Here is a 23,012-nt window from a genome sequence, read left to right on the forward strand (position 1 = left end):
GAGTAGGGCCCAAACAAGAGGTTCCCTGACTGCAGTAAGAGTATGGTGTGCCCTGCTCCAATGCAGATTGGGGTGGATGAGGTGGCTCTATCTATGCAATGGACACTTATTTCTGGAGAAATACTTTGATAAAATTGAGGTTTGTCATTTACTCAAGACAGCTTACGTCAGTTGACTGCTCATTCAAGTTCAGTTGCTCTCTTCTAGCCAAACAACTCTCCAGGATAGTCCTAGCCAGTAGAAGAAACATTACAAGAACAAGTAAGAGATTTTGAGACCAGAGTCGTGGGACTGCTATCAGGAGTAAACTGGGAAATTGCTTCAGGTTTTAAGGAGAATGATCGGTTATCGTGACAATAATCTAGGAACGTAACGATCAGAGCAAGCAATTTGCGTGCAAAATTCTGCGGCAGAAGTAGATAATACTGGCAAATCACTAAATCCACCTCTGCTGCCTCCGATACTGGTCATGAAGCAGTGGTTATACCACTAACTGGCAGCCAGCCAGCTTCACTTCTTTCTCCACAGCCAGTTAGAAAGAACCTATAATTTGAAAAATAGAAATTTGATGTCTTTTCTACTTGTCTTTCCTTCAGATTTTGTCTTCTACATCCCATCCAATTTTGTGCTGAATACCAGCTAGTGTCATCACCGGTGGTGAATTTTGTGATGAGGGCTTCTGAGCAGCATGCAAAGACTGCCTGTTTTTTGAGTTATGGCTGGATGTTTCTCTGATGGGATCTTTGAAGTTATGGCAGTGCTTCTTCTGCTTTGAAACTCCGGAGTTATACTGTATATTTCAATCCTAGAGATGCTGAAACTACTAAAAGCATAGCAATCATTTTGTCTAAGTAGAGTGAGGAACCACAGTTAAGATACAGCTGTGCAGTATTAATGGGCTTCTCAGAGTGGAGTGTGATGGCAGTTAAGTGAATATGGATGTTCTTCCCAGGACTAATGAAGATAGCTAACCTTTGAGCTTGAAGATGGTGAATGAACATGGTTATGAAATGTAATGCAACGTATTGCAGAGGTGAAGCTTTCCTAGGCATCGGATGAAACCAGCTGATGTTCTTTTTGCATTCCCAACTCAGGGATGCTGATAAGAAGGTTAAAACAGGGAATTGTGGTGCTTTACTCATTAGGGCTTTTACAGTTATAAATGAGTATGGGGTTAGAAGGGGTGTCTTCTGGACCATCAAAAGCAATTCTTAGCATTTTGAAATTTCACCGCTTCCTGAAATGAGGAAATCATTTATGCATATTACCAGTTGCTTCCTAAAAGGCAAAGTATTTTTCTGCAATAGGCTTGAAAAATGAGACCTTTTCAAACTTTTTGTTTCAGTCAATCAGCTTTGATTTTAAATCATGAAATTGCTTAGATATGGGTGAGCAAAACCAAACACCTGTGAAATACATCTGTCGGTGGCAGCCAATAGACACGTAGTGAGTTCAGTGCTGAGTTAATGCCTCTCTGATTTGAGCCCACGTCAATCAGGATCTGCTGGTTATCTGTTTAAAGCAAACATTCCAAGAACTTTGAATTTTATATCGAAAAAAAAAAAAAAAGATATATATGTGTTTGGTGTTTTTTAATGGTATAAGCGAACAAGATGGACTCAAAACCAAATGGGGCTATAAATCAAGCTCCACTCTACGCCATGAGTCTTGCAGGTTGGGTTCTTTCAGTCAACAGGTTGTAGCTTTCTGGGTTGCTGGAAAATTAATATTTCCAACATTTCTGTAGCCTGCTCTTCCCAACAGTCCTCTCTTTTCTTCGTTGCCCTGGCTGTCATGCTCTCGCCACTATGGCCGAGAGCATCTCTCCCAGACGTGCTCCTTCTCTCCCAGGGAGCTCCGTCTCCCTGTTTGCAGGAGCACAGAAGCAGACAGAGTGCAGTGGTGTAGCCTGGTGCAGACACGAACCACTGCTGGGAATTGGCCTCCTTGGCTCCCTGAACATGGCAGGAGCTTCAGCCACACCACAACATCCAGGGACTCGGTAGCCAGTGATCACCCTTGGACTTGACTTTTTCTTTCTTCGTGGGTGAAACTTTGAGCCTTTGCAGCAGTCTGTAAAACCTGTAAATCACAGGGAACCCCATTACTCTGTTTTCAGAGACAGAAAAGGGGAGCAAGGAGGTATTTATTGCGGCTTTGGTTGGCATCATTTTTGCAGTAAGGGCCCTTTGCCTAGCTTCTCTTTGACACTCTTCCAGGCTCCGATGCAGCAGGTGTGTCTTTGGACTTTGTTTCATTCTCCCTCAATCTGTCTTTGTCATGATTTACAAAAAGAACAAAGGTGGTCATGGGTGAATGAAACCAGGCATCCAAAAAGAATAAAGGTACAGCACGCTTCGGTAGCGGTTTACGATGATATGATCAAACAAGCTCATACACTACTACTGACATTACCATGATGACAATTTAAGAGCATTAATGATCTGTATCAGCATTTCCATCAGCCTGCTGAAAAAGAGCCAAAAGCAAATATTAACTAGCTTGTTACGGGCTGAGTTCTTTTCGTGTTCGGCTTTATTTTGGCATTCTGTGTATCCTACCTACTACGACCGTTTGCCTCATCACCATCATTGTACTAACTCCATTTAAACTTTAATTTTTGTTAAATGTTGCTCCAGAAAGGATAATGCTATTCAACTTTTGGAGGATTTAAGGGTTGTTTCCAGTTTCTAAGGTAGGTCAAGCTAGCACTGTAGCCAGCTCTAATGACTTTTTATCCTTTTTTTTTCTTTTTCTTAAGATCTTTCTGACAGATTTTGATGACTGTCATTTTAGAGAATGATTTTATTGTCCAAATTTAGAAACTGGGTTCTGATGTGAATATACATAAGTACACATGTGTAATGTATATGTATTTGTATATATATATGCATATATGAATGTACATTGAGTTCAGAGCCCATCACTTCCATTCTCCTAGGCACTGTATAAATCATTAAGCTAAGTAAAATGATAAATTATTTGCTGTTGTTTAAAGACAGAGGAGTGTACCTTTTTAATATTGGACTCATCTATGTTGCTTACTGAGCAATGTTGCCTCCTATCAGAAGGGTCGTGATTTCAAAAGACTCTAACGCAGCGAGTCAGATTATGTGTGTGTATTAGAGTGTAGCAAAAAGCCTTTGTTCATTTTGACTGCAGTGAAACTGACTTAATGCCCTGTTTTGCAGCTGTTCTCCAACTACCACTCACTCTAGTAGTTTTTCCTTGCAAAGACCAATTTTGTCCATGCCATGGGTTGGTTCAAGAATGTTTGCAGTAACATCTTTGGAGGTCTTGCTAGCCTGTGGCACACCTAATGAAACAACTGGATATTCGCCAGTATTTTGCTAACTGAGGAATACTTTCTGCACATGAATTTAAGAGAACAGCAGTAGTTTTACATAGGGGTTTGATAGATTGGATTATCTGTGCAAATCAGCCCTCAAGGTGCTTAGAGTGCAGAAGCATTCATGAGTTTGGTCTTTGCATCTTGAGCTCCCTTGTTACAACTAAAGAAATGTCAAATCATTTCTCTGTGGGTTAAGGAACGAGACTCAAAGGCTTCAACTTCAAAAGAGCCTGTCATTTGATAGTTTGCATTTAGGCATCTAAATAAGCAACTTCGAACTGCAGACTCGATTGATCTTGTCGAGATTGTTTGCGGGTGAACGCTCCTGATAACCTGATTGCATCTTTCAGATAACTGGGAGCTGAGCACTCTGGATCTAGCCCGGGCTGGGTGTGCTTATCACCACTGAAACCCCATTCCACGATCCCTGTTTTGCAAATGCAGCTTGTTGGTGCTCCTGTCAACATGCCTGGCAGGCTTCTAGGCTTTGCACATCATCCCGTTCACCATCAGCTTGCTCAGCGGGTAGCCCTTGCTCAGGAACTGATAGCAGAGGCTAAAGGTGAAAATATGCTGAGACCTTCTCCTCCTCCCTCTTCATATGCTAAGCAAAGCTGAGTATAAGCAGCTGGCAAGGAATCTATCATTTGTCCTGGGCCTGAAGCCTATAAATAGCCAGATCATTAAAGGTGTCACTTACAATAAGCCTTTGTCCCAGAAGCTATTTGTGGTGTGGACTTTGGCTCTGCGCAGTTTTCTAGGATTGCCAGAAGCAATGTTAATCTACCTGTGGCAGTGAGGCTGGCAGAGCTGGTAGCTGTTACCTCTTCTTCTTTTGTGCGTTGCTGAATCTGGGTCAAATTTTCTGAAACCTGTGGGGTTGTTATGAATTCATCTGGGTATAAAGGAGACTAAAATCTGGCCTCACAGCTTTATCACCAAATAGAAAATAAATAAATTAATTAATAAAGAAGAAAAAAAAAAACTTGAAAAACATTAACAAAAATATTTTAGACAATAAAGTAAAGTAAAGTAAAAGTAAAAATATTCTTTGAATCATTAGGGTTCTTAAGAGAAAGAAAGTGTACTTCTTATTTTAAAGACTTCATTGGGCTCCTGCTTACTCTCTGGGGAATGGAGAAAGCCACAGTCCAAAGCTGAATATATGCACTGCAGATGAGCTGTAACAGAAAGATATGGGGTCAGAGTGTTCAGTGGTTACAGGGCTATTAAGAGACTCAGCAGACACAGATTAATTCCCCTCCTCTGCCACGGACCTACTTTATTACCTTGGTCAGGTCACTCTATCTGTAAAAGGAGAATTACGCTTGCTAAGGGGAACATCAAGATAAATGAATCAAGCTTATGAGTCACCCCAGTACTGTGCTAATGAAGGCCATTTAGTATGGATGTGCACAAACGTTTGGGGGATGTACGCACCAAAGGAAAAAGAAGTAACGGAGAAGAAAATGTAGGGCAAATGTCTTTAAGAGTGAGTGCTGCGGGTTTTTTAGGGATAGCGTTCCAAGTGGGGAAGCCCCCAGATATGCTGGAATCCTTCAGCTTGCACTCAGAAGATCGTGGATAAGGGGCTGCTCTTATTTCCCTATCTACCGTCTGTAATTCCACTGTTAACTGCAAGCATGATTTGATTTCGCATCAGCCGAGGTTCTTTCCCATTAGCCAAAGCCAGTTAAATTGTGAAGATTTTCTCTTTTAAAAAACCACAGAAACAAATGTTACTCAAATCAATTATTACCGAAAAAAATGCCTTGCTAATTGAGTTAGGACAGACTCTGCCCATTCCATTGTTTCGGTGATTCATTGAAGATGACAGACTGGTTTGACTGAAGTCGGCCTGTGTGTGTGTGTGTGTGCGCCCGCGTGTGTGCAGAGCACAGCTGATGCTTGCTGAAAGCTTCTGTGCGGTGAACCGTGACATATTAATAGTGAAATCAAGGTTCGCTAGCTGACAGACATCAATTTGCCAAGGGCCTTCCCTCTTCTCCACCCTCCCTGGCACATTTGGGTGCTCACACACACATGTACATATATAATATCTGCTGTTTTCTGGCAGATCCTATGGATACTTGGAATCTCCGTTCTCAAGAAATTTGCCAGCCAGCCTCTCATTCATAATGTCTTGTATGCGTTCCTGCAGGCTGGAAAAAGAAGTGAGAAGAATTACAGATGATTCAATTAAACTGATATTGTGCACAACAAAACTGAGAGCAAATGCAATTTGGGTCCTGTTCATGTGACTTAATTATCTCTTACCTCCCCACTCCACCCCCTTTTTTAGAATTTAAAAACAATTATGATATAATTGCCAATCTGGAGATCCCTAGATATGCAGTAAATACCCTTTGTCTCGTCAAATGCTCTTTTCCTAGATTCAGAAATGGGACCGTATTAAAAACGCACACATTCAAAAAGAATTGCAAAAAGTCATCAAGTGACCTTCAGGAAATAAAATTGTAATGCTGCATACCCAGGAAAGACAGACCTGTGTATTAAGTGCTCGAATCAGCTGAAGCCATTGAAGATAATTAGCTGTGTGCATTTATAAGATGCGCACACTTTCAACACTCGAGGCAAATCCCTAGAAGTCAATTGAGACCTTCGCTGATAGAGGCTTGGAGGTGCATTTGAAGACCAAACATGCCTTTTTTGCTGGAATTAGTAACATGTTTCAAAATTTACTAACAGCTTTTTAATGTGTAATCAGCTTGACTTAATGGGGAAGAAAAAAATCACGATCATTAAGAAGCCCATACTGAGCATATATATTCACACGGTGGGAAAGCGCCTCGCAATATACAGTAGTTTGGAGTAAGTAGGATCCATTACCCATATCTACTGAAGTGCTGTCAGATACGAAGTAAATTTACAGACCTGCTTGTCCCCTCAGCTATTTGTCACTGCTGAGTGGCTCCAGCGGCAGCCCGCGGTATTTTTAGAGAGGAGAAGGATACAGAATTTCTTCATGTGCCGAACATTAGCTGATCCCATTACTCAGAGCTGCTCAGAAAGTCGCAGCTGACATTTCGGGTTGGTGGCAAAGAAGAGCAATTGGGTTAGAAGGCAAAACACAGAAGAGACGTCCGAGGAGAGCGCATCCGTGGGGACATTGCCCCGTCGCGTTCTGTCGGCCGCTGTGTTGTGTTGCTTGAAGTCAGTAGCAAACCATGAGATAATTTTTGAAATTTACATTTTCTCAGGATTCAGTGCAGCGTTGCTCAGGCATGCTTTCACATAACATATATAATAGATTGAGTAATAATAACAACAACTGTTCGTTAGCTGGGTAGAGCTAACATTTGAAAAAGGTTTGTCCTGAGCTTTGGGATATTTTCAAAATAATATGGGCAACTGCCTATGAATAGGCTATTTTGCAAACAACCAAAGTCATCTGTGTTATTATTTATCATTATTTCATCAAAGAAAATCCATTTAGTTTAATGTTCATTTGAATTGCTTCTCTTTAAGACCTCCAAATCCTAATAATGCATCGAACACACTCCAGAATGTCAAAATAGTAAATTGTATGTAATTTTCTTTGACAGTAAGTGGATGAGTCCTTGCCAGAATTGTTCCTCTTTACACCCATTGTCAAGTCATTGCTTTTTTTCATTAAGTGATATTTGACTTTTTAAAACCCACTAACAAGATCACCACTGACCTTCCTGTAACAAATTCAACCCAAGGTGAGCGGGACTGCGGAGCCAGGCAGCGGCCAGGCGTGTGCGGCTCTTCTGTGGCAGCCCCAGCTTCATGCCATCGAGAACCAAGGGTGGGCATTTGTGCCGAACACTTTAAAAAAATGGACAATTCTCTAAAGAATGTACTTTTTTGAATAGCTCTGGTACTGACCCCCAAGCACTGCGATACTGAACTTCCAAAGCTTTGGGCTTACAATGAATAGCATTCATCTTCGCTTCTGGTTCTGATCTTGTAAAAGCTAACTCATGCATGCACAACATGATAGACCATGTTACGCCTCAGAGCCTTTTTCAGAGCTATCATCTAATACATTTTTTATAAGCCAGAGTGCATTCATAGAATTCTGCCTCAAAAGGCATTCTGCTTTAATGGCTGCACTGAAATGTCTAGTCTCAGTGCTTGTGCTTTTTGGAACAAAAGGGTAATGAAAATGTTGAAAATTTTTTATAGTAGTCTTCAAATTTCAGGGTTTTTTTTATTAAAGGTATGATGTTTAAAGGTGGAAGGATGTCTAGAAAAAGGCTGCTTTCTGCTGGTCCTAAATGAAAAGGGTAAGAATTTTGGCTGCCAAGAATGCGTATGCTCTTTGTGGAAATGGCTGTTTGTGTATATTTTGTATATTTTATACCATGAGCACACACTTGCATATGTGTATCTGTGAACAGGCTGATCTTGAAACAAATTAGGTTAGGAAAAGTATTAGGAGTGGCTTTCTGTTGTATTCAGTCCTGAGACTTAGCTCAGGTAGCTGCTAACAACAGAAGTGAAAAGCAGCGATGGTTCATGGATTTAATTTTGTAACTTGAATCAAAGTACAAAAAAAATAAAATTCAACTGAGCAGGGGATATTTCAAAGTATATATTTATGCTTATTGGATTCATTAGTATGTAGGTAGTTTTTGTGCTCTCACTGATAGCTTGATTTCCTAAAGAAAATTTGTAATCTGATGTAAACAACTGTGCTCTTGATGTCTTCCAGTGCTTGCTGGCAGGATTCCATTCATTTGGCTTGCTTTGACACATTTTGACCGTTTTTCTTCTGATCAGAATAGCAGCTAGGGTTACTCTTGGTTTTGTCTGTACCTGGAAAGTTTATCTTTAAAATGGGGAAGCAATTTGTCTGTAGTAGCAGAAAAATTGGGATTCTACATTGTAAAGCTTTCTTGGACTCCCAAGATAACAATTCTGTTGAACTATTTTAGGAAGAAAAAAAAAAAATTAAACTTTGTCTCTTTTTTCTAAATAGTTTTGAAAGGCTTTAAGATAAAAATTCTGCTAATGGTTTGCTGGATATGAGTGAGTCATTGCAAAAACTGAGCTTGGATCTGTGTTTGTCCTTTGAAAATTGGAAAGATGGAGAGCGTGTCAGAATCTGGGCCTTTGATTCACATTTGTGTAAGAGATGAAGAGTGTCTTGCTTTGTCTTAAAAAAAGAATAATTTGCTCTGATGCTATTGTCCTCGAGTGAAAGGAAAAAAATAGAGTTTATGTATTTCTGAGTCAAATTAGAGTTGAAGGCAAGATAATTGGATTGTGTCTGTTCTGTGTGAGGGTTGGGTATTTGGTGCAAAAAATGTTGTTGGTTTTGTTGTTGTTGTTTGTTTTTAATGACCTATAGCCCTGTTTAGCTGCTGGTCTTGTTGCTTTGCTTTGATGCTAGCAGTGATTGCAGTTGGTCAAACCTTTTGTGCATGCATGTGCATCCATGGGACTTGAGTATCATTTGCTTTGCAGAAAAAAGCCCAGGGGAGGATCTTGCTGGGCAAAAAGTTGCATAGGAGTCAACAATGTTCCCCTACAGCAAAGAAGGGCAGCCACGTACTGAAGTGTGCTATCAAAAGGGTAGGCAACTGGCCAAGAGAAATGATTATTCTTCTGTTTGGTACCCATGAGTCCACATGTAGACACTGTCCAGTTTTGGGTTCCCCGGTAAAAGACATCAGCATACTGGAAAGGTGTTCAGTGGAGGGCCACCAAGATGATTGGGGACTGATGCATGTGGTGTACAAGGAGAGGTTCAAAGAGCTGGGTTTGGTATCCTGGAAGAGAAGGTAAAGGGGAAGTCTTAAAGCTGTTCTCAGCTACTTACTGAGAAGTTAGAAAGACATCTAGACAAGACTTGTTCAGAGATGCACAGAGGACATAGGAGGCAACGGACACGAGTTGTAAGGAGGTAAATGCAAATATACTTTAGATACAAAGAAAAAGATTTTCACCGTGGTGGTGGTCAAACACTATCGCAGGCACCCAGAGGGATTGTGAAGTCCCCATCCTTGGAGATACTGAAAAATCCGCACAGCCCTGAGTGCCCTGATCTAGTTGGCCCTGTTCTGAGGGTGGCTTGACCAGGTGACCTCAAGATGTCCTTTCCAACCAAAATTACTCTGTGAAGCTGTGCTGACACTGGCTCACTCTTTAACATTGCAGTCATGAAATTTTCATGCTGACAAAAGGGAAAAGGTCAGTTCCTCCTGCTTTAAGAACCATTCATCTGAAGTTTAAAGAAGGAAAAAAAAAAAAAGGAAAAAGAAAAGAAAAAAGCCCTTACTTATCAGTTGTTCAGTTTTACACAACTTGTGAGCAGAATGTGGCAAGCTAGAATATTTTATGTTACTTTCTGCAGATGCAGGAACTGCATGACTATGTTTTTGCAAGGATTGCAGTAGTAGTTCAGAGTTCCTGCAGCAAATAAGCATTTGTAGTCACCTCCATTGCACTCTGATTTTGTTGGAGAGTTGTTGGATATAGACAAGGAGGAACTGCTTGGATCCCATAAGGCATGGGATGAGCCAGGGGTGAAGTATGACTTCAGAATCAGCTAAATGTCCACCTCTTTTTCTGCTTTTTATGACTGTCAGGACATCTAGGAGCAGATTTAACATATCTAATCTTTTAAAGCTATAATTAGCATTAATTTCTATTGCAGTAGTATTCAGAGAGCTCAATCAAGGTCAGTTGCTAGATGAAGAAACACATAAGAGAGGCAGACTTCGCTTCACCTTCTTGAACAAAAACAATTAACTTAAATTTTATGCTGCCTGTGTGTCTCACGACAAGATCCACCCCACCTAATTGCAGCTCTCTCAAGTGTTCATCCACCATGGTCCTCTTGTAGCCTACGGGTAAAGAATGGGTCCTGCAGAAGATTGCCTCGGATATATTAGGGTCTACTAGGATACCACGTCTGCCAAACAACAACAACAGGACTTGTCAAAGACCAAATTTCTGGTATCGTGCCAAGGCCTCGAATAAGACGCAGGTCTTACGAGTCACAGTCCAGTGTGTGCATTATTTTTTATACTCTATCTGCCATGATACGGAGGATATCCCTCTACCTGAAACTTGACATGCTGTAGCATGGAATGTTATTTAGTCTGTCTTCACCAGAAAGTGTGTTTTGCACACCTGTATCACTTCTGAAACAGACGGTCTGTCATTCTAGACATTTTCAAAAGCAGCCTACAGCAGCCTTGCTCAACATTTCTGCAATAATGATGACAACCACTGCAATAATATAAACCACTTACTAATCAGTTTGTGAAGGCAGGACATCTGCTTTACACAATACAGAGGAAAATTAAGGAGGCTTTCACAGTAGTCTGAAATTGTGTGTTAGAGTTTAAAAAGAGAAAGAGAGAAAGAGAAAGAAACTAATGGTAAATAAATTGAACCATGGAGCTAGTTTTCATCCAGCTGTATGCTGCTCTAAAACAGCTATCTCAGAAAGGTGCCTATTATTTATTAATTCAAGATGACTCCAGAAAGCAATTCCTCCATACATTTCTTTCCAACTTTCTAATCTCGGTAAGTTGTTGGCAGAAGTTGTGCTGGGAGAATGTGTGATCAGTCACGGTCTTCACTATTGTAATTCCAGAAGGCACTTACCTGTAGACACTTGGCTTTTTAAAGCTTGTGGTTTTGCATGCAGGCTGATCGTGTGTTTGGTGTTGAATCTGAACTACTCAATCCTACCCTGCATTGCAGAAGAAAGAGAAGGACTCTGTCATTCATGGCATCCCAGGTTTGATGGGTTTGGTCTGTATCTCTTTATCAAGGTTCCCAATTGTACGTGCTTTTCCATCATCCTCATGGTAGCAGCTCCAAAGCCAGTTTTCACTGCCTCTAAGAAGCTCTATACATAATCTCCTAGGCTAAAACAGTAATATTTTTCATGCATGGAAGGCTGTCAACTTTTGTTCTGAGATGTAATACCTGAGCAGGGGGGAGACTAACTCAGCTACCTTTGGGGATTAAGTGTAAGACAGGAGTAAGACAACTGGGCAAAGTTTAGATATAGATTTGATTTAGGATAGGCACTGAGCTTCAGCTTAGAAGCAGATCTCTCTATTTAATTTCCTTTCTTGGATGGCTATTTCAATAGATGGCTATATCTAGCAAGATTTAGAATGAATGTGGACAGAAATCCTAAGATTAATTCTGATCACTGTCAGGTCCATGACAAGGATGTGAGTTCGGTTTATTCCCTGTTCATTCGGAAGACTACTTGGGTTGGGATCTCAGGTTATGTTTCCAGCAGTTAGCCACATCCGTGCTGTTTGGTTAAGTGTATTCATTTAGAATTGGGAGAATGTAAGTCTGAACTACGTATGCCTGTGTGGAGAACCCCGTGGTGGAATATATCCAGTTCTGTGCTTTTGAATGTTTCAGATGGCACAACATGTAACCAAAATCTGACATTCCAGAGAAAATTGCTTCTTTTGGGAAATGCAGATGTTAAAGATCTGAACGCTTGCAACCTACAACTAGGAGAAAAATGCACTTTATCTTCATCAATATTTCATTTTTGAAGTGGGGAATGTACTCATTGGCAGAATTTCTGTAGAATTTGATGCTTGTGCTAATGCTAAGAGAAATGCTTCCTCACTTAAAAGAAAAGGGAAGTACTGAATTGTGGAACTTATGTACATTGTTCCTTTTACTTTTTCCTAGATATGCAAATCCCATACTCCTCCCAGAGCTGAAAAGAATAAAGCAAAATATAATAGCATTACAAACAATGTTTAAAGCTCTTCAGGAATTGTTTCTCATTGAAGCCTAAGTGATGATGAGCAGGTTTTCTTTCACGTAGTTATTTTTAAAGGTGATGAAATATTCAGTACAGTGTTACTGTTTTTTGCTTTCTAAATTAAGTGCTATAGAAACCCATCATCTTTCAACTGAAATAACACAACAACTAGTAATGAAGCAAAACTCCACTGCAATCTTTTTCTAAATCAAGCGTAAATACGTGCAGATTTGGGGGAGCTACTCAGTGTTTCTTCCAGATGATCCTTTCATCAAGGATGCCAGCAAAGACTGGTGGTCCTCTGAGAATCTGTGGCCTCCTCTGATATTCCTGAGTTTCCTCTATCTGCTGGTAGCCCCTGATAATAAGGCTGCCCAAGACCAGAGCTCTTAGTACTGCTGTAGTGAAGCAAAAACAAGAGGTTTCCTCTCATTAATATAACAGTTCGCTTGAGTGCTCTGTGGTCGCACGATTATTTTAACATTCGCTGAAAAATGTGGTTTCATTGGATCCATTCAGACTTGTTACTTGTATGAAATACCACTGGTCATGCATGATACTGGCTACAAGTGCCTTAGGACCCGCTGCGTAATTTAAGCTAATGATTTTTTTTGTTTTGTGTAGCCCTCTCTTTCTGCTTGGAAGCAGAGCTACTGAAACACTGCAAGGGCATCTCTTAGTGTCACCATTCCTCCAAACTCTCATAGCATCCCTATTTTATGAACTCTTCGGTGCGCATTACAAGATCAATACTTATTTTTAGACTAGAGGTTCAGAGGAAGTCCCTAAAATAATATTTTCGTAGTAGTGCAGGACTGAACATTCTGTGGCTGGGATACACTAAGTTATTCTGAAGATGACAGCGATTTGTGCCTTCTGCAGAATGTTTCTCCAGCCTCAAAATGTCTTTCCCTCAGCAATTTAAAGGTTGCTGTTGGCTGTGACTTCAGGGGAAAAGACATTACTGTTTCTGTGAAGAAGTCAGTTGTAAACATTAAAAGAGCTTCAGTAATTTCTCTAGGGGAAGGCAACAAGCCTCATAAAAATATTGGCTGGGCTTATGCATAGATCTTCTGCACCTTGTTGGTTGTAAATAAAATCAAGGCATCCAGATTACATTTCATAGTAGAAGAGAGGTGACCTGAAAAATTTATAAAGGTAAGAGATAATTAAGAATGATAATTTTCAGTTAACATTTGAATGACATGGCTCCATTATAAGCCATTTAACGCCAGATGCAAATGAATGCATCTGAAAAGGGAACATTATATTTGTGGGTATAACGCAGTTGGGTACAGTAAGCATTTGAAGGAGCTGTTAGTAGAGAAGTGAAGGTATAAGGCTAAATATGAGTTTTCTGTTTGAAAACCCCAAAACTTTTTGATCAACTAGTGAAAACAGGCCCCTAAACAAACACAAATTATAGGAACATTGGGGTGCTACTGTAGGGACATTTGAAGCTGCAGGATCTTGGATAGTCAGGGATATTAAGGCAATGAGAAGACACCCCAAATTGTATTCATGCTATAAATGTTTGCTGTAGAAAGTCACAGTTCATTCCAGATCCGATATCTGCAGCACCCTCATATGGCAGCAAACTTCTTCTCCCATGAAGAAGTCCTGATGAAAAGGTGCCTCAAAATCCATTGGCACCCATTGGAGATGTCAACATCCCTTGTGGCCTAACCAACCAGAGGCCAAAACCAGACCCCCAGGTTGTCTTCCCAGAGGCTGCATACACCCTTTGTCGTGTTCGTTGAGAACAAATCAGCCTTGTTTGAAGGTCAGAAATGGCACCAATTGCATGCAGAGCTGCCGAGCTGACCAGTGAACCCAAAAACCTTGCAGAAGCGCCACCCATAGCAGGTGAAATCAAAAGGAGCATTAGGAACAGTGACAGGCCAGAGCAACGGGTGAGGAGAAATCAGTTAATTAAGCTGATGAGTGCAGTTCAAAGGCAGAAACAGCGCTGTGTCCCCTGCTAGGTGAAGCTGGGAGATAAATATTGCCCTGCGATAAGTCTGTGTGAAGGCCTCTGTTGGCAGATCCAGCGAGAGTACTTCAAATACAAACATTTGTGGGGGTATATTTACATGCTGATGCTTTCCTCCTCTCTGGGAAAACACTGAAAATACCATTTTCTATCCCAGAGCCACTGAGCAGAAGTAAGCAGTAGCAATCTATTGATATTATATGTTAAAAGACAAAATCTGTATTGGGCAAACAACTCGAGATTTTAAGTTGGATATCAGTGAATGAACGGAAGTAAAAATACGTGAATGGATGCTTTGGTCTTTAATTTGTATTCAATTTTAATATCATTTAATTGATTCTGAAGGATTTTTGGAGCTTCCAAATTATTCGTAATGGTCTTTCAGAGCTTTAGATACAGCGCATCATATTTTCAATTAAAGAATCATTATTTAATTAATTTGGCTCAGTCAAGTAATGATAAATATGGGCACCATCAGAGTTATTTTTATTTCCTGATTCATTTCTCGAGCAGGACTGAGGAAACACTGCCTTGAACTGAGTCTTTAATGGTGAACTCATTTCCTGCTGAACAAATACACTGCAGAAAAGCGTCATTTGCATGTATTCTAAGGATTCCTTCACATGATACAGAGACTAATAATTTTACTATATTTATCCACCTAAAACACCTGACTTGACTTTACTGAGCTGCATAGACTACCGTAGAAAGTCCAACATTGAACAGAAATAGTAGCTAATATGTAAAAAGAAGGATAAGAAAAGAAAAAGAAGGTTTTTAGCTCTCTTTTGGCTGTGCTGCTGTCGTAGCCCCGAAACCAACGTTTGTTTCTACATGACTTGTATGCTGCTTGGCTATTAGCATTGCTGCCATTCAAGGCTCTCTCCCTTTCCTTCTCTCCTCCCCCCAGTCCCAGTACTTCATTTTTATACCTGTCATGAAATGGTTGAGGTCGAAAGTCAGCACGGAGTGCATCATTTGTACATTGTGTCTCTTTTCCTCATGTGCCTCTGCTGCCAGAGAAATTGAACTTTCGTCCATTAAAAATCCATTTATTGTGTCTTGACTTCACTGAACTAAAGAACAGGACATTTCATCAAACAGTACAGTTTAAAATCAAATTAAATTGTACTGGTGCCCAGAAAATGTGACAGGATAAAGACCCTAGTCATTTAAAAAATCTTTTTAAAGACCTCCCTGATTGCACTTATTGATACTTCCATGTGTCCTGTAAGGTCAAAACTGGTCAGTGATGTGAGGACTCAGCATGGAACAACTGAAAAGACCTTTTTTTTTTTTCATAAAACAGGTGGTGGCACCTCTTCCAAATTCATGCTCGCTCAAGTTTGACCTCTGAAACTGAGCTGCAGGTTATCATTTGCTACTTTTCTAAGAGTTTGGGTGTAAGTGGTCCCCAGCTGTGATGGCCTTCCCCATCCTTCCAGATGAACCCTTTTGTTGAACATCACTGCTCCGGGGCACAGGTAGCACAGGGCTGCCATCTACAGTGATGACCTGTGCTGAAGTGTGTAGAATGTGTTTAAGTACACAACCCGGTAGCAAAACCCATGAAAATCAGGGGAAGCACGCTTGCCCAGTAATCTCGCCTCACGGCCTCTAAACTTGGATAAACGTGTCCCAGAAAAATGGGGTTTGAATCATATGTTCTTCTCTTGGCAGCCTGGTCCCTTTATTGCCCTATGTAGCCACAACATGCGGAGGAGAGCCTCGTTAAATGTTTCTCATCCTAGTTATAGTTTCCATAATGTTGATGTGCCACTGGAGTCAGAGAAGTTGGAGTTTCACAGATGGATTACAGAATTAAATTGTGCACTTACAGGGCTACATATGTGCAGAGTCTCTGGAAGTCCGGAAATGAAATGAAGGGCAGAGAAAAAACACTTCTTCCAAACCCAGTCGCATGGGCAACAGCTGGAATTTGCATGGCTCCTTATTCAATTAATATTCAGAAGCCGCTATTGCATTTTCCCGAGAGCAAAGAGACAGTAAAAGCAAGCTGCTACATCCAGCTCCACTATTTGTCCTCCCTCTTACACAATGTTGGCTTGTTTGGTTGGTTGTTGGTAGTGTTTTGTTTCTTATTTTAAACTCTTATAAATATGTGTTACATTTGGCAAAGAGGCAGCTAGGGACCAAGAAGAGAAGAGCAAAGCGGTGTTCCAGAAGCCAAGAGAGATGCATCTTCAAAGTGAATTGCACCAGCCTTTTGTTCAGATGGGAGATATTTGTATTGCTTTTTGCTTGACTTGTTTCAGTGCGTAGTAAACTGCTAAGATGCTCGTTTACAATTTAGGTCTTTTTAAGTTATTGTTTGGGTTTACGTGCTAACCAACAACAAGGGGAAGGATTACTACAGTAATAAATATTTATTTGGATATCGTGCTAACAAGGTTTCTAAAATTTATGCAACAGATTAAATGCAAATATGTTACCAGCAGTGTTCTTTTTTTGAAAACTAAGGTATGTCCTTCCCCTCTTGGAGTGTGCTTTATATTCTGAGTGGAACCAGATTACAAACTGATATTTGGAAAACACTTTTTGTAATGGCTTCTTTGTTTGTATATACATAAGAGGTGTCCATTTTGCTTGTGTGCGGAAGGAATGCAGCCAGTACGATGGTTTTCCTGGCTCCCAAGCTGCTCAAACAGAAGATCAGGCCAGGGAACATATTCCCTTATGGTGCTGTTTCTGGACTGAAGCATGGGCTGGCCCTTGAATCGCTTGTACTCCACAGGCTGCAGAAGTGTAGATTCTCTGGCAGCTTGTTGTTTTTCCTGCTCAAGGCCAACCCTAGAGAAAAAGAGGTGAAAGAGAGTTAATAAATTGCATAGGTCATTACTTGCTGGCTTCGAGGAATCTTTTCGCTCTAGAAATCATTCATCATTTCTTGTGAAGTATTGACAAGTAACCAAAAGCTAAAGGGAGGTTGAGAAAGTCAAGTTTTTAGTTTGCAATCAAAATGAGAGGCTTTGGGGATCTGGATTTCCTTTTTATCTGACCCACTGATTTCAGGGCAGCAAGGGCTAGCATTACAATATTCTGACATATACTTGTGTGTCTAATATGTTAGCTCAAATGCAACTTTTTTAATCATTGATTCCAACATATACTGAGGAGATGCCTGTGTTTAGGAGATTGATGGATTTGACTGGTGTTTGGTTTTTTGATTTCAGGATTTCCATGTGCATCTACTCAGTTGCATCATTTTGGTGGAAAACTACTCTTTTGGTAGCTCATCATAGTTTAAATAATTGATTCTCGTTTAATTTGTACCCTTTTTTCCATTTTGACAAATTACGATTATAGTGTACAGCTTCATCATTGTCTCATAAATGATATAACAACTGCTTGTGAATGCCCATAAGTTTTTATTGTTGTATGTGTATGTTAATAACAATATTGTGGAATGGCACAGAGATATTTTCAGCAGAATAATGTTTGCATTTTCACTAGTAAAACATAATACCACAGTACAGTTGCTGTATAATAAATCCACATAATCCCTTAGCGATGTATATCAAATTAAAAATACAAGTGTAGAGCTTCTGAACAGAAGTTGTATGTTACACCTGTGATATGGATAGATAGTTTGGGTCTGAAGAATTAGCGATGGGATGGAGAGAACATTCCTATTGCTACCTTTTGTGGATTGAGGAGCCAGGCCTTACTTATGCATAATGCCACCTCTAAGGGAATAAATGGTGTTGCAAAAAAAATTGGTATCAAGTCCTACTGAAAAAGGATGGGTAATGACTCTTAACTTGGTATTTCAGAGTTTTCTTCGAGGAGATGTAATATATTTCCTATAGCATTTTCTCCAAGTCCAGTAAATTTTCTTCTGGATGCTGATGTCCAGAGCAATAGAGGAGCGCTATGGTAAGTTTGGACCTCTGGGGTCATCTGCTCCAACCCCTCACCAGAAGCAGGTCCAATTAGATCAGGTTGCTCGGGGGCTTGTCATGCCCTTGCACACAAAACTCTAAGAGTGAAACACCAGCAAAATTATTTTAAGTCCTTCTTCTTAGTGAAATGCTTCTGTCGTATTTTACTTTTTCATTTCAGTTTGAGAGGGTATTAATATGTGTCTGAATGGGATTAAACTCGTAAAAGCCTTGCAGTGACGAGTGTTTTAGGAAATAATAGTTGTTTTCTTCGGCTAGAAGGTTTGACTCATGTGAAATGTTCCTAGTATTTTTTGAAAGCTCAGTCAAAAGCTTAGAGCTAAAATCAGGGAGCAAAGTAGGTTTTACTAAAAATTTATCAAGCGTTGATTCCAGTCATTTTTTTAGAACACCAAACCTCAATGAGGCACCTTACCAGAAGCCAGATAACCAGTTCAGGCACTTGATGTGTTTAAATTTGCTGCTTATTTTGCTGCAGGATGGCAGGCATGTGGGATGAATGGAAAGCCTTGAGTCAGAGCCAAACCTGGCTCGGGAGATGGGTGCAGTGGAAGGGCAGGAGCAAGACGTGTCCATCCCTGCAGGCTCTGCGTGGAGACCAGCCACAGCTTCCGTGCCTTTCACCTTCCCTCCCCTAGGAAGCAAGGGCTGTGATAATGCAACCCGAAAAGCAAAGGCATGGGTGACTGCACCCTGCCTGCCACCCACAGACCTTTTTGCCTCTCTGGCCAGTTGCAGGTAGAAGAGAGTTCAGTATCAGCGTGTTTTGTTGTGGTTTTTTTTGTTGTTTTTTTTTGTTTTCTCCTAGGAAATCTCAGCAGTCAGTGAAACAATCTTAGCACTTTTAACACTAATGAAAGCTGAAGGCAGTAAACAAAATCATGGACTAAATCATCCAGTGCTGGTATGTCTTTTGGACAGCAAAGAGCCTTTCGCTCAAAGATGTGAAATAACATTTCTGTCATGTTTTTGCTAGTCTCCTAATTAGAAGTGATTTAGGATAGCAGTGAAGGTGCCTCTAATGGGCACCTTGTGAGTGTTAATAAAAGGAAGAATACATTAAATGTAGTGATTTGTGATTGGGCTGATGGGGTTAATATTTTCTTAGAATATAGCTGGCCGTTTTTCTCCCAAGTAACAGTGTAATGTAATTATAAGTACCTTAGTAGATGGACTCAATTGCTCGTATCATGAAAATTAATTTCAGGATCATGCTGAGGCTTTCTTTTCTTTATTTTCTACACTGTGTGGGGGGAAGTAGACACATACAAATGAAATGAAATTATATTTGAACAGACCTACTCAGAGAGGCCTGTCTGATTGCTATGAACTACTTAAATTGAAATCTAGGGGAAAGGACTGCATTTCTTGCTGCATTCCTGCACAGCTTCTGTACCTGCACCACTCACAATCTTCTCACATGCTATTTTAAAGCACTTGACAGAGATAAACAGATATCTCCAATTTATAGGAGGGAACAGTAAAATAGCTGATTTTGCCCAAAATGCTTCCCAAAAGTTAACCAAGATACGATTAGAGCTTTTCCAAGGAAGTTTTGTAAAGGTTTCTAATTAAGCCACCTCTTCAGCACAGGTCAGTGTGCTTGATGTAATATTTGTAAGCAATGAAATAAGTATTTAAGAGCTGTTGTGTTTTCCATTTTTAAATGTATGTCAACATACAAAAGCCCAGAAGTCTCAGTATATTCATTCCTAATTTTATTTTTTTTTGTGATAAATGAAAATCTATTATACAAAACCGTTGCAAAGGTTTTCAAAGAATAAAAGACAAAAATCTGACATGAAAAATCTATGTTTAGTGATATTTTGAACTCTTGCCAGTAAATTTAGCCTTGAAGATCTTAATGGAATTAAATCAAACAGGACACTCAGAAATTGCTCTGAACACATACACAAATTTAGAGAGAGATCAGCAACATGAAAGTGTTGGATTGCTGCTGTGTGGTTTGAAACCGTAATTACCAATACTCATTAGCAGATATACATCTGACCTATGCTGATTTGAACCAGCTAAAGTAAGTCCTAAACCCAGGAAAGAAGAGGAATGTGTAACAGAATGAAGTAGCAAGCCCTGGTCTCTTTGAAAGCAATTTTTGCATGAAGACATGCACAGGATTTGGGTTTATAGGTATGAAATTGGGTCCCGATGATGTAAGTCCATATTCAACTTACAATTTGAATTTGAATTTGGCAGAATTTTACTGCAGGATTTGTACGAGTTGTTGACCTTACAATTCAGGGAATCAGCTGTTGTGTGCGGCTGTGCTTCCGAACCTGCTTTGTGTTAATATTCCTTCTTGCTCATAGCACAGGCTAGAAGGAGTTAAAGCAAGAAGAAGAAAGGCTGGAAATTCCTTCCCGGGGAATCCTGTGCTTGGGGAAGGGGGAGAAACACAAACGTAGTTGCAAGTCCAAGCAGAACTATGCTGTAGTTCATCACTCTTTTTCCCTCCGTTTTCTGGAGAGGTACTTAATGGTGTTTGAATATGACTGCATACTCCCATTAATGTAACAATTTTCATTGGTACAGTGCAACGCCAGAAAGATAATCTCTGTGTTAAGTACTTTTCCTTGCTAACCCCTGGAGAGTCAGAACTCTAAAAGCAAATATTGTATTTACCATAGACTGCAAAAGGGAATAAATTAGGTTAAAATGCAAAGCAGTGAAGATAAAATAGACTTCCTTTTGGATGTCTGCAATGGTGCTGTGAATATATGCACGATGTTGTGCTTTTTATATTATCTCTAATTTGAAATAAACAACATGATTACAGATTAGATCAATCATGGCTTCAGCATTTCTGGCCAAAGCAAGAAAAGACTTGATGTGCCAGCTAACCACGTAATTGAAGCAGAGATTGTTTCACTGCTGGTGATTTGTTTAAGGATTTTAATTTACAGTAATGGGTATTCTTCACTGCACTGTAACCTGGCTCCCCGTGTCTGCCTTTGGAAAACAGTCACTGCTTGCATATACCACTGAAATGATGATGCAAGGCACACTAAACACCAAAATGGAGCAGCTGAATGCTGCTGCGTGACATCTCTTTTCCAGACTGTAGCAGAGGGAGAAAATTGATGCCTATCTGCTCGGTGTTTGATTTGCACAGGAGCTCTGCTGGGAGCTCAGCCACTGTTGGGGACTGGAGGAAATGGCAGCGGAGTGTCTCTCAGAAATCATCCAGTGAGCAGATAACCAGTGCACCACAGAGGACAGCTCTGCCTTGCCTACTGGAAGGGCTAAGGATGAGTTTTTCCTCCACCTTTGTGTGTTCTTTATAAGTTAAGCACGCAAGGAACAAGCAGCGGTGGCTGTAGAATATCACAGGTGCTTGAAAGCACTTTGACAAAAACAGTAAAGAGAAAAAGAAGTCAGCGGTGTACAACACATTTGTTCTTGTGGACTGGAAGAGAACTGTTGGGAATCTGAACTGCTGGAAAATGATAGAAGATGATGCTAAGAGTCCTGTGTTCAAACACTTTGAAGTTGCCGTTGCTTACTCTGTTTTTCAGAATACTGTCCAGGAAAAAAGCAGTAATGAAGGCCAGTTACCTTGGCAGCTTTCCTTGTTTGTATATGTTTGATATATTTTTGGTGGAATAATGAGTTTAGTCAAGAGCAAATAAACTAAGCATAAAGAAAAAGTGTCTTAAGGACAAAGGAAAAAAGGAGTGGTAGGAAAAAGACCAAGTACAAAGGGAAGTAGAGGAATAGGGTATACAATGAAGGAGAAGAAAATTTGGCCAAGGTTATCAAAAGTTATTTGAATGTCTAGAAAACATAAGTTTGATTGCCTGTTTCAGATGGACAAATGATGCCTTTTCCCTTGAATTCTGCCTACGGATCCGGCCTGTCCTTTCCATGTACATGTAAGGAGCACTTGGGACTCTCTTCGGGATTCTTGGCAGCTTCAGCCATATGTCAGGGTCCTCTTTCTGGTGGGCAGCTCAGTCAATATAGAGGGTAAAAATCTGTTCTTCAAATAAAGCTAACGGCATTGTTCCTTTAATCCAAAACTGGAGATTTTGGTCTGAGTTCAGGAACTCAGGCAATCAACAGGATTTAAGTTTTTTTCAGGAGGCTTTTCCTTAGACCACTACTACTGGAAACCCATCCTTAGTTTGATCACTGGTGGTTCAACAGTAATTGTATTTATGGTTCATTTTGTTTGGATCCTGGTGACTAATCCTTTTGTGCTGTCAGTGGTACAATTCAGCGCCGACATACGGGTTCACCGTCCTGCTGGCTGGATAATCCCACTGAGGGTATAATTTCTGTCATCTGGACAAGAGTTAGGAGGAAGCATGTTCTGGATGTGCCGTGGAAAAAGAACAGGTAGGATGAGGTAGAAATGCAGGTTTTGACCAAATTCTCACCTTGTCCATTCTGTAGCTGTAACTTAAATGTCCATCTATATAATGGAAGCATTCATCATAGTGTGTTCATCTACTTGCTTGAGGATCAGAGGTATTGGTTATCAAAATCAATGCCAGCATTGTGCAGTACTGGGCAGTGTAATAAATGACACAGAAAATTGAAATCTTCAGGGAAATCCAAGTTGCTGCAATGTTATGTCCTCACCTTTAAATTTTAAATGAGACACTTGGAATGACTTCTTTAACAAATGCCCAGGCCAAGGATTTTCTTAGAAAGTATCGTGGAACAATCTTCTGTTTCACAGAAGTTTGCACCGAGCAGGAATACTAGTTGGCTACTCTGTGGGAAGTAGGGCAGATGGATGAAATCTTCATTTACTTTCTGTTGAGCCTCAGCAATTGAACCTTAAGGCTTTTTAATTACATTCCTTACCTGGCTAGTGAGAGGCGCCGTATTAAGCCCCAAATACCTTAACATCTGGGGCTCATTTGCTCCAAAATGAACACCATCTCCCTTAATTCCCTATTTGTCTCTCCCTGCTCTTACAATATTTGCCTTGTCCTGATTCCCCTTGCTAATTGCAACCCATCCAGCACT

At 40.3% G+C, this 23,012-nt stretch overlaps 1 protein-coding gene across 16 annotated transcripts in view; it reads left to right on the forward strand.

Moving 5' to 3' along the window:
* Positions 1-23,012, forward strand: part of CELF2 (CUGBP Elav-like family member 2) — a 568,240-nt gene that overhangs the window by 392,783 nt on the left and 152,445 nt on the right. The window contains exon 1 of one of the 16 annotated variants that reach the window (XM_083819745.1): positions 1-23,012. This exon is cut by the window's right edge and continues 16,229 nt beyond it. The exons of the other annotated variants lie outside the window; for them this stretch is intronic. The gene's annotated coding sequence lies outside the window, so the exon portion shown is untranslated. 16 annotated transcript variants of the gene reach the window in all.

The sequence above is a fragment of the Anser anser genome, assembly GCF_964211835.1.
Source record: "Anser anser genome assembly, chromosome: 1".
In the NCBI taxonomy this organism is placed as follows: domain Eukaryota; kingdom Metazoa; phylum Chordata; class Aves; order Anseriformes; family Anatidae; genus Anser; species Anser anser.